Below are 12,829 nucleotides of genomic sequence, written 5' to 3'. Positions count from 1 at the left end.
GACATTTTTCCTGTGGATGTAGGATGGGATTCAGTTTCAGTATCACATGACTGCAACAGAACAGGAAATAAAGTCAGTGGTACCGTGCGGAACAAAAGCATGATGCATTTGGGGAAGCCTTGAAAAAGGAAACTGATGTGTTTTGTCAAGAAAATGCATCTTGTGAGGATCCAGTTCCTCTATTGAGACACATTTTATATGTTAGAAACGTGCCATCTGAGCATGCTGGGATGGGCTCCAACACCCTGTGACAGAGTTTAAAAAATGGATGGGATGGTTGAGAGCTTCAATGCTGTGCTTCGTAGAAAATGGCCAGAATTGAGAGGTAGCTCCAGAAATGTAGAGGGCAGCATATTACCAGAGTAACTGACAAGTGCTGCTCTTTGCTGGTTGTCCTCGGCTGTAGCTAGCTGCTAATTAGCTGATGATTAGTGAACATGGCTGGACACCGAATGGGACACAGCATCTGAGGTCAGTTTGACAACAGGAGGATACAAACCCAGAGGTGATTGTGGCAACACAGACCAAATTAATAGTAAGCAGTGTTTCAGCAGTGGTATTTCATTTCTTGACAGTTTGTGATGCCATTTGAATGTATGTGGCATATCAAACTATGTTAGTTCATTTTTTTTTTTTAAATGTTTTAACTTAAAATCCTGGCCATATTTTACAAATTACTCCTTTAACTCCAGTTGAATCCTTTTTGATTCAAACTGTACAGAATCTCCCTTTATTCCTGCCAAATCTACATATCCATGACTTCATGGTACTCAGTCTTAAATGTACTGTCTTGTCATCTGCTGTATATAACTACTTTACAGTAGTTGTTTAAAGATTGCTGTCAAAATAGTTTCATTTCATTGGTCTTTTAATTAGATTTTTGACAGGCAGCACCTTTGAAATGACTCAATTATGCCAGTAAGTGGAAAATATCAATATACCCCTTTTTGATTTTCTGATTTACGCTGTAATATCTTCATTATGGAGAGACACCTGAGACAGCAGTGAGTGATGGGCCGAGCGAGCCCGGCTCCTGTGGGCTGTTGGGGTGTGTGGTGACAACGGCAGCACGATGAGTATGAGGCACCACTGACTGAGCTGAGCGAGACCCACACACACACACACACACACATAGAGAGAGACATTCAGACCTCCTGCAGCACACAGTGATCCTATTTGTCACAGAATTGTGTGGGGGCTTTAATTAATAAGGCTTGTGCTGGTAGAAAATGTAATTAGATGATTAGGGTAAACAATGTGGCAGTAATTCCAGGAAATAAAATGGAATTTGAGGTCGGAGCGTATGCATGGCCAGCTACATTCATCGAGGATGTGTGCATTGCTCTTAAGAGCTTTGTACCAAAACACTTGTCCTGCCTCGGTACTGTGAGCTGAGGGAGCTAACAGTTACAGCACTCTGTGAATGCCTGATCTTTTCATCCATCAGGTGCGTAAACCGCATCACTATCCTTTCTTTCCCCGTGCAGTGCTCGGTGTCATTCCCCGGCTTGTGTTTGCCGTCTCTTTGTTCTGCTTGCCTCAGCAGCGAGAGTTTTCAAGGAGACACTCTCCAGCTCTCTCCACAGAGAACCTGTCCCCCCACTCTGGCTGTGAGGCAAACTTCTTGCTTCTGCTGTGCATCACAATGGCACCGTGCCCCCGTTTTTTCCAGCCAGCTTCGCTCGGCAGAAGGATGCACGTACGTGCACGGTCTGAGCAGAAATACTCCCTCCTTCCACATGGGAATCCCTCGGTTACAGTGACTAATGTGTTGTCGGTGCGTGCGCTGGGAATACGGACAAATATGGTGCAGTCAAAAAGTGATATACTGCAGCAGTTAAATAAAGTTAACTGTAAGAATCAGAAGGGGAGCTTATATCCCATATGATTCTCTCTGAGCTAAGATATAGGTCTTCATTAATCACTACAGACCTCTGGAGCACTATATAAAGAGTATGTACAATAATCCTCCTGGACGTGAGTCTTATTGTGTTTTTATTTAACTTTAGCCAAGAGCTATAACCCCGGACGGGTCTGAACGAGCAGAGGTCTGCTGTAGTTAGCGATTACCAGTTGATCCAGTGCTTTTCAAGTTTAAACGTGAGCTGGTCAATATAAAGTATTTAGAGATTTTAAGCAGTAAGCTTGTGTAAGCTAGGTTTTCACACAGCGATCAGATGTAACGAAATATTCATCGCCAAATGTCCTTGGCCTTTGGTCCGGTCCGTCAACACAGCAGTCTGTCTGTGAGAGAAGTCATTGTGAGCTGTGCTGTGATTTCCATTTCCCAGAACACGATTAGCTGAAGCCGTCACTCGCAACGCAAAAAGCTCCGAAAAATGATTCACTTCCTGTGTGGAAGTACTCATGAGGCCTTCAATAAAGAGATTTCGCAGTTTTGTTTTTTTTTTACTTCTTGGAAACATTTTGAAGCTACAGCTGCCGCCACCTATGATGTGTACAGTTACCATGGTTACAGGTGTTCTCATGTGGCCAGGTTTGTAGAAAAGGTAGTTCCATTGTACACAGAATCTCTCTCTCTCTCTCACACACACATACACACACTGCTCACATCACTGCTCACTCACCTGTTACATCCCCGTCCACAGCACTTGCTAATCTTACATTGGTCTGCCTTTTTATAAACGTTTGCATGATTTCGTAGATCCCCCTGTTCTCTTCCTGTCAGATGGGCTGTCAACATACAGCAGTATGTCCTATCACAGTTTTGCCAAAATTTGTGTTTATCGACTGGCTTGTTTTGATACAAATCATACGTTTCTTCACTGTGTCATTACAGAAATGATGCACAGTCACTGTGCCTCCATCTTTTTTGTGCAAAGGTCACCTCCATTGGCATTCTGAGGCAGAGGAGCCTTTGAAGACTGGAAATTAAACTCCCATCACCGCGAGAGAAATCTGTTTCCTCAGCGGAGACCAAACAAGGCAGAGTCACATCTGTGAAAAGTTCATTTAAATTATGGATTGCGCTCATTTCGGTTGCATTTTTCAGTCTGATTGTTTTCAGCTTCCCTGGAACACTGTAAAGGTTAATTGTATATCTAAGTGGCTGTTATTGCCTTTGCTTTTGTCGACATGTCAGCAGGAAGCCAAAATTTTTGGCAAAGGGTTGCAGCACTGTCCTATTGGAAGTGAATTTAAATAAAGACTGTACCGATGTATCATATGAATATATGACAGAATCTGTTGTTATTTTCAGAAGAACACTGTAATCTTTTACGAATTATTAACTCCTCTCAGCGTTTCTTCTTGAGAAAAGATCCCTCTGGTTATTTTTACCCTCCCTCCCTCTCTGAGAGCTGGGCTCCTTCCCAAGGCATCTGCCTGAGATACAGAGGTGTCTTTGTGACATTTTCTCATTTCTCCTCCCCTCCATCCATCATTTACCAACATGAACTGCATGCGACCAGGCAGGTGTTGGAGAGCAGAGTGGCATTCCTCCACAGTCCCAATCACAGCTCGGAATACTGGAGTCACGAGGCTCAGCCACTTTTCCCAGCCCTCGGGGGACAAAGCCCCAACACCACGGCTCAGACTGGTCCCATTCTCTTCCATTGAGTCCAAGGTCACAGCTCCGTAGCAAGGGTCAAGGTGATAGGCTGGCAGCCGCCCGCCTCATGCATATGGATGACAGACGCTCCATCTGTTCCACTGCAGAATGCAAATGCCCGAGCCTCTTTCTCCCTCTCTTTTTCTGCCTCAAAGGGCGACCCTGCCAGACCTTACATGGCATCAGTTCCACTTGTTGGTCGCAGAGTGACGATTTATGCAAAAACCATAATAGAAATGCAAGTCATTGCTGCGCTCAGTTCCCCAGCCCAACCCCCAACCCCACCACAGCTGACTCTCAGAATTTCCTGCCTGATAACATTTAATGCCACATCTGAAAACTGAAGTCAGACTACATCATTAGTATGATCTTGTTGCTCTAGTTTAGTCACGTGCTGCTCTCTCATATTGGTGTGCAGCCAGAGTATGACACTATACCATGACATATTCCGAACGCCTGTAACGCTGAGTGACGATCTGAGTCTTTTAATTTAAGCGGAGTCCATGAATACAAATGTTCTTTTCCAGGAACACTCTGCTCCACACTCACAGTTAACACATTCACACTTGGAAGCAGCCCCAGTACAACCACAATCGGATTTGTTTGCCACTGAGCAGCTACTCTGGAGCAGTCAGAGGTTAAGTGCCTTGCTCGTTGGCACTTCAGCGAGTCCCCTCTGTATTTAGCTCCAAAGTGCCATCCTGTGAATCGCACGACTGTTCTTGCTGCAGAGGAGCTCAACAAAACATTCCCTTGAGAAATGAACGCAGCCCTGCTGTTGCCGCTGTAATTCTGTGTAAAACACTGCGACCTAATGAGGAGAATTTTAGTGAGCCGGTAACGACATCATGTCTAGTGCCGTCAGCTTGTTTTTATCTAACACCAGCAAGAAACACTTCCACAGCTGCACGTTTGAGCTGCTTCTTTCTCCTGTGTACAGTGTTTCGCTGTTTTTTGCATGTAGGGATGGCAGTGCCAGTGAGCAGTCGGGTGAGTTCCTGACTGAAATATCTCAACGACTGAATGAACTGCCTTGAAATTTCACACAGGCATTCATGTTCCACAGAGGATGAATCCTACTGACTTTGCTGATCCCCGGACTTTGCATCTGGCACCACCGTCAGCCAAAGATGAAATGTTTCTGAACAAAAAGGTGCAAAACCAATGACATTTCTATCAGCCGCTATTTTGTGTCGGCACTTGGTAGAAAGGTGCGGCGTTAAAGTGGCTCTTTTCCTTAAAAACATTATTATAATTGTGAATTTTACAATGTTTGTTGGGTCCAAAATTATTGTTTTGTTTATTATTGTTTGTTTAACACTGTACAACAAACTGGACACACTTGAGGGGCAGATGGTTCGAACAACGGCGGTGTTGTGGCGTGAATGCAATGGAAGGGGGAGCTGCAATACCACATTTAGTGGCTGAATATTATCAACAACCTTTAACTAAGATGGTGAACTTTGTCAATCAGCATTTAAGCATTTTCATTGTGATCATGTTTCTGCAAACCACAGATATGTTGCGACTTTACATTTACATAAAAAGGTTCTGTGGCTTAACGGTTCAGTCATCACAAACACGGCAAGAAAAAACGTCTTGAACAGTGGTCTCTGGCTTGGCAATCATCCAACCTAGCTGTAGCCTAGATACTTGTTATGTGAACGTGGTGTGAGACATGTTGTTGTTGTGTCTGTGGTTTGCAGCAATGTAAAATGCCAACAGCAGACCATGGCGAATGGATCACATTTACCCGAAACCATGGATAAATGTGGTATTTTTGTCTATATTCATGGGTGTGTTTGCAATAGGGCAACAGCAAACCATGCCAAGAGCCAAGACTCGAGACCAAGAGGAGCCATTCTAAATTAAAAACACTAATAATCAATTGTTAGCTCTGCCATTCTCAAGAAATAATTACTAATTTACTGATTGTTAATTGATGGACTGTGGATGCCCTTTGAGGATTAATCAGCACTTAATTATACCGTGAATCAGTTCTAAGTTCTTTGTCATATGCAATTGTTCCATGTAATCACGCCAGTTTTGGCAGATCAGCATTAATATTCTGCAGCAGTAGGGTATGGTCTGCGTCTTCATTCAGTAAATAAACATGTGGGCAACAAACATTATGTGCGTGGACAAAAAAGAGCAATGATGACAGATGGTGTCTTTTTGAGAGCGGTGAGACTTTAGTGTTAATCAAGAGCAGTTTAATGGCCTTTTGGCATGAGGGATCCAATGACTGTGGCCATGGTGAGATGTCATGCTGTTAGCCAGGCTGCTACTTGGTCCGTGGTCTCTGTGTTTGATCCCCATGAGGTCGGCATTTAAGCTCCTTCTGTCTGAAGTGCCAGAAATGGGAGGGGGCCGAACATTTACACAATCCTCTTTTGCAAATGTGTTTAAAGGAGCTGCATTGTGCTCCGCCCGTCGAGGGCCAGCAGGTGTAATCACCACTTTTGTGTAACATTAAGAGCTTGCTTAATGGTGGCAGGCGTCTGCTGTTTATCTAAAACAATATGCAACCTTGGACTTCTTTTAGCAGCTCCCTAGTAGCACAAATGGCTGAGGAGACCGCTTTGTTTTCTTGTTTTGGTGGGTGGTGGTAGGGAGGAGTAAAGACACTCAGTCGCACGTATGGATTCTTTGGTGGTATTTTAGCCGAACGATTCGGTCGTGTGTCTTCCTAAAGACCTCTCATCAAAGCAGCAGCTCTTGAAAAGACCGTGTCTAAACGCTCAGTGCTCACTACAGAAGAAAATAATGACAGAGACGACGTGTTGACTTTGTGGCTCGAAATAAAAGTTGTCCGTGGTCAGGTGACGATAACAGGCTGAGGATCAGGACAGCGAGATCCGGGCCCAGAGAAGGACAAAAAACCCCAGGAGAGAGGATAAATGAAGGCAGAGGAGCACATAACTTTCCCTTTAGTTAAGTGCAGCTCTGCGTGGCCTTGACAGAATCTGAGTGTTGAGACTCTGACCTGCTGAGACACAGCTGGAAAGTTTTCAAACTTACTCTGTTACAGTTTTGACTGTGCAGTGTGGGTGTTAATGCATTATTTTAGCCTCAACATTTAGCATTTATAGGCAGTATATAAACAAAGTAATACATTTCTTAGAAATGGATGCTTCAAATGAGAAGATATGATTGTTGACTACACAAAATACCAGTAGTGCATTATAAACCCCTGGTAAATTGTTAAAATACTGGTTCTTCTGGTTAATATAGTGATGAATGGGTGGTGGGGTAAATAAGGTGCTACCGCTGTGTGAGTATGATTGATAGCATGATTCAGGATCTAAGAAACAGAAAGACAATAAAAGTTTAACAAATTACTACATGTTGACAATACATGACATCCATGTTACACAAGACTATATGCACAACACATGTAGCCCTAAAGACAAGCATTACAACGCTATATTGAAAGTGAAAGATGAACAAATCTCTGATCTAAAATCAACAGTCTTCTAATTCAAGAATGAGAAATATGAAACCTATCCATCTCTTTTTTTTCTCACGTCATGCTCCTCTGTACACATTCACTGTGTAACATCAGCATTCATTTGCAGCCCTGTTTATAGTAGTGAGTCATTTTATTGACTTGAGTGGATCCTGCATGACTCAAATTGAAAATACTGTAGCTGCAGATTATCCAGCACGTTGAAGTAGATCAGGTTTGAAGTCAGCATCAAAAATACAAAAGTGGGAGGACAGGGCCACGCGACACGTTTCAAACAAAGCGATATTTACACCGTCAGCCTCAGCACACGTACAAAAAACAAAAACAAAAAAAAAGCAGCACTGATCAGATTATATGGATTAAGGATGTGTTTGCACGACATTTGGCCGCACAAGAGGATTTCAGCCCTGCAAGTTCAGATTTAAATACCCATAACTGCATTTTGATGTCAACTGACCTTTTATTGGTGGCTATTTTTATCCCTTTTATTTCTTTCTTTCTTTTCTTTTCTTTTTTTTTTTTTTTTTACTTGGAATCAACACAAACTTATATGAACATGAATATTCTGCAGACAACCCCAACTTTTCTGAGCAGTAGCTCCAGAATATGCCTCACATCAAAGTCTAAACAAGAAGTTTTGAGATTCAAAGAGTAGAATCCACTTTTGTATCCGGGACAAAGAATACATGAGAAACAGCTGAAAAACAAGAGATGCTCTGAGTGAGAACACTTCTCAAGGTGGGAAGACTTCCTTGCAGGAACGTTTTTCAGCAGCGGCAGCAGCTCTGTCCGAGGTGCTGAAATCGTCTCCGTGCTCTCCAGCCTCCTGGAATGTGATTAGGAATCTTAGAAGAGACTTTCACCAGAGCATCCTGAGAAAATGGACCATCCATTCACACGTTGGTCCCCTCTACCAACTTTAAACTGCAGGTGCTCAGGGATCACAGGAGGATATCCACTGCCGTATGTATCAGGAGACGGGGCACTGAAGCGGAGAAGGCGAGAGCAGATTATAGGTTAGCTTTTGATCTGTCTTTGGCGCCTCATGTGGGAATATATGAATTTCATTGCCAGCATTTTTTTTTTTCCACACCTCTTTATTCGCCCTCCACAAATCCATCCATCTGAGTGAACAGCTGACCTCTCTCGAGCTTGACAGGTCTCTCGCTCTGCGGCGGTAGAGCGTCCCGTGGAGAGCTCGTGTTTGGTTACTAGGCAGATGTTATTAATATTTAAAGACAGAGTTCTCGTGCACGTTGTGGAGCAAATTCGCTTCTTCAGTGGTGCAAAAGGCTGCGCACTCTCCCGGGATAAGATGGGCGATTCCGTCGGATGCGGGATTGTTCCCCTGCCACCGTCACACACAGCTGACAGAGTACAGAGAAACCCTCTTACTGTGCGTTTGCTTATTCATATTCCAAAGCCCTCAATCCTCCAGATACAGTAAGATACTCTTATTCTTTTGGAGGCATCTTTTTTTTTTTTTTTTTTTAGCAGTTTTTTATTTTTTTCATTCAACTACTGAGAATTAGTACTTACAGGTAGGGTGTGCGCTCATATGCATGTCTCATTGGCTGGGATGTGTGACAGAAGCCGATGAGGAAAGTGACTGAGTAATGAAACACCTTTCAAATCTGTTACATGGAGAGGGGGCTGCTGCATGGGAGGGGAGGGAGGTGGAAAACAACAAGACAAAAAAAGAACAAGTGAGAAAGTGATCAGGCTGCTGGAAAAAAAATATGACGCTACAACAATCTGCCCGGCAACCACAGTGGGTGTGCTGGCTGACTGCGAGCCTCCCTCTGACCTTTTTCACCCTCAACCTGTGCCGTCACAATCCGGGTCAGCGGTTAGAGGGGAGTGGCTGCCAGCATCTGGATGGAAGCGGACTGTACTGTGTATCAGAGTGGAAGTCATACCAGTGTTTGTTTGGACATGGTGGAGGGAAGGTGATAGTGTACTGTGGGTGCTCGTTTCCTGAACATGCCCATGCATGCACATCCCGAGTGTTGATTATTGACCGCAGGGACATGCAACACAAGCAGATAAATAGATCAGTGAATGACCTACAGTGTGCCAGGGAAGAAAAACAAACACGCACACTCACTTGATCTAGACTTTTATTAAGAAAAGGTTGAAAGTGGACTGTTACTAGACTACTGGGGGATTATTTGCACCATATTAAAAGGGGAAATTCATAATCAGGGGGTTTACTTACAGGAGGTCTGCAGACCTCTGCCTGAACCATGGACTCCTTATGTTTTTCTATCGAGTTGAGTTTTGTTTGCTGAGCAATGCTTTAATTTAATCCACTTTTCTTTGGTTTACTGATAATGAAACACTCTCAGAATGATATATCCATTGTGTTGCGTTGTTCCGTCCGAGATAGCATAATTGCTGTGGCCCAGATCTGGCCGACGCCAGATGCCTTCATTCGGCCCTCTGCATGAGTTGATGGCACTTGGGCGGTCCGCTTCTGATCTGAACCACCAAACAGATTCACTGTTGGCTGACATGTGACCATGTTACAGCCTGCTTGTGTGCTCAGATCTTTCAAACAGGAGCAGACTGCTGAATTGATCTCATTCCACACAGTGTACTGGCAAGGTGAGGGTGTCTGGTGTGTTCTTGTTATTTGGAATTGTGAATGTGTTAGAATCATTATAATGGTATGTTTTGTTTTTTTTCTCTATGAAAATATAGTCACTGACCAGGATGTCATTATGTGAATATACTTTCCAACTCATTTCAGACCGACTGCAGATGTTGTTGTCAGTTTATGCACATAATTGCAACTGCGGAGAACATCAAGTCTCCCTTTAACGTATTATTATGCCATTACCCTGTCGTGATTACCCATTGACAGATGCACACATACAATGCCTTTCAAAATGTTCACATTCACTGTGCAAAATAGGAAAACCACTTAATCAAGGGTTTGCGTCGCATAATTACATATTACATAATTAAGGCATCATCTTACCAGCCTGTCATGTCAGCCAGAATTGATCATTTCAGGCTGATGTTTAATTTTTTAAGTCTTTATCTGCTGAAATCCAGAGTGATATGGTGAGAACAGGCGATACTGAGCCAACAAAGCAGCATTTAGGCACAATACATGTAACTCAACCTAGAGTTTGGTGATGTCAATGATGAATAATAATGTTTCTATTCCCTTCTAATGGATGGTTACTCAACCTCTATCACAGCTTGTGATGGATTATTAAGAGCAGACGGAGGTAAAACTCAACAGCAGCGTGTCTGTGATGTGCACCAGAACAGCCTCCGGTAACAGATTAAAGGACAAATTGGTCCTTTAGTGGCTCTGCCTCCTGCGCTGTGTCTCGCTCGCTCGTCCGTCCTCCGAAAATTAAATCAGATCTCACCAGTCAGTGAGGTGCACTGTAACCTCTGCGCTGGTGCATTATGAAGGAGAAATCCATGCTAAGCAGAAAAGCAGACACTTGAATAAGCCCAGGGAGGACAGTTCGCCTCGCCGGAAGGAAGCAGCACCGTGAGCTCTGAGGCTAGCTGGAGATAAACAGAACAGAGAGAGGAGAGGGAGGCAGAGCTGGGCAGCAGATGAAGAGATCAGCATCTTCACTCAGATGTTTCATAAAAGAATTCAGCCTCAGGAAGGCGGCCGGCGAGAGGGCTTGGCACTCCCAGCCTGCAGGGCCAAACGCAAGCACTGCACTGTCTGCTAAAATTACAAAATATTTCACACCATTATTTTACATTCTCAAGTGGGCACAAATTTGGCCGCCGCGTGCCTCCTCTTCTTCCCAGCACTGCCCCACGATGAGTCACGCTAAATGAGAGTAGGGAGTGTGGTTTCGCTGAGGCTCCAGCCGGCGAGCGCCTCCGTCTGCTTCTGCCTCCTCCAGGCTGCATCACTTGGCTCGTGCTCGGCTGACTGTCAGCAGTCCTGACAGCCTGACCTCCCGGAGGCTTGCCGGCCAAATGCCACGTCACATCGGGCTCGGCTTCGCCCCGGTCTGGCCCTCAATCATTTTCACACCCGCACCCACCGATAACACCACCCTGCCCTGCCCCCACAACCCCCCCCGTCCACTTGACACCACCTGAAAAAGACAAGCATTTGTTTGTTTCTCTCTATTTATGGCCCGCTCTGCACAGTGTAGACTATCTTGGTGCTGGAGAGTCTGCAAATGGAAATGCTGATATCGAACAATATAGCGGCATTATTTTACACTCTGCCTCCACTGGAAGATCCCCTACATTTGTCATCCACCTTGAAACAAGAACTTCTACAGCTGCATACACGGGCTAATTTCACTGATGTTTCGGAACAAAGCTGTCGTTCGCACTGGGCAGTCATGAGAGCAAAATAAATAATAATGATAAATACTGCTGAGAGATTAAAGTTTGATTGAAAATGACATGCCGGCCCCAGTCACCAGTGTAAAATGCTGTTATTCGACGTTTCCGCAAACAATGAATACGTAAAATTTCTGGGGGTTTTTTGTATGTTTTGTTTCAACATTTCTACAAATACACATCATATCACGCTCTGACTACATATATTTCTTTTTATAAGTATGTTGGGATGGTGGTGGTGTGACACAGCGGCAATATGGCTGCCTGGAAAGAGACAGTTTCAGACCATCCCGTTAACGAGCACCAGGATTTCACATTGACCGTAAACAGTGTGACAGTAAACTACCTTGATTATGCTTTTGCAATGCCTGAAGGGTATTTATTCTGAATATTACAGTAAGATGCTGTGAACTTAATTTGATTCTGAAGCAACTGTAAAAACAAAAATTGTAAAAATGGTGCATTACAACAAAATACTGTAATTTAGGGTATAGCCTTATAGAGTTATTAAATATTGTGGTTTTACATCCAGGTACATATGCTACCATGACAAAAGCCTAACAACAGGCTAACAGGCCAACAAATGGTCCGACAGGGCACATGTGCTAAAAGACATGCTAACAACACATTAATAGGATAACAACAGGCTTACAGGCCTACAGGTGGGCTAATGAGGTACACATGCTATCAGGCTGACAGGCTAACAAGCACTATGGCTGGATTAACATAAAAACACAATACATTGCCGTAATATTCTATACAATTATGGTAAATGTATATAATTCCAATGCTTTTTAAAGTATCATAATGTCATTTTACATAAACTACTGTATTTTCACCATACATCTGTCTCTGGGTTACTGTGGAAATTTAATCCGTTGCTATGATTTTACATCTATAAAATACTTACAGTATACAACTTTGAATTTACTGCAATTTTTAGCCAGTAATTTACTGTAAAATTACCACAATAATTGTTACAGTGCATTTTTAAGGAGACATCGAGACATTTTTCAACCATGTTTGTAACCAAGTGGTCTTTGTGCCTTACTGACCAGACCTCAAGCACAGAGTATTCTATTCCATAAACTGAAACATAAAACATGAAGAAACACAAGGTTTCATCATACCAGTGGTTTGCAGAAACGTATGATGGCCGCATTTATTCTCACAGGCACATATAATGTTCTTTCTTTTAAGCTGGTCATTATCTGAAGCTGAGCATGCACAGTGTCTCATCCTGTGAGGAGATGACAAGGCCTGATAAACCAAAGTGTTTACTGCACAAGTTAACAGAGGCGATCAATAGCAGCACTCAATGCACTCATGCTTCAGCCCTTGGGGTGATGGGCCGGAGGGGAGGTCTTCATAGGAAACGTGTCATTGTGAGCTGACAAGGAAAAAAGGCTTTGTTCCTATATTGCACAATCTAGTATATAAGGGGAGAG

At 43.5% G+C, this 12,829-nt stretch overlaps 1 long non-coding RNA gene across 1 annotated transcript; it reads left to right on the top strand.

Annotated features, from left to right (window-relative positions):
* The first annotated feature begins 389 nt into the window (after nt 1-389).
* Nucleotides 390-3,193, top strand: LOC119021681. Its single transcript, XR_005075717.1, has 2 exons — nt 390-505; nt 2,801-3,193. It is a non-coding gene; the product is annotated as an uncharacterized LOC119021681 (long non-coding RNA).
* The last annotated feature ends 9,636 nt before the right edge of the window (nt 3,194-12,829 follow it).

Source organism: Acanthopagrus latus, chromosome 6 (genome assembly GCF_904848185.1).
Source record: "Acanthopagrus latus isolate v.2019 chromosome 6, fAcaLat1.1, whole genome shotgun sequence".
Lineage (NCBI taxonomy): Eukaryota > Metazoa > Chordata > Actinopteri > Spariformes > Sparidae > Acanthopagrus > Acanthopagrus latus.
This window is presented reverse-complemented; position numbering and strand designations above follow the sequence as displayed.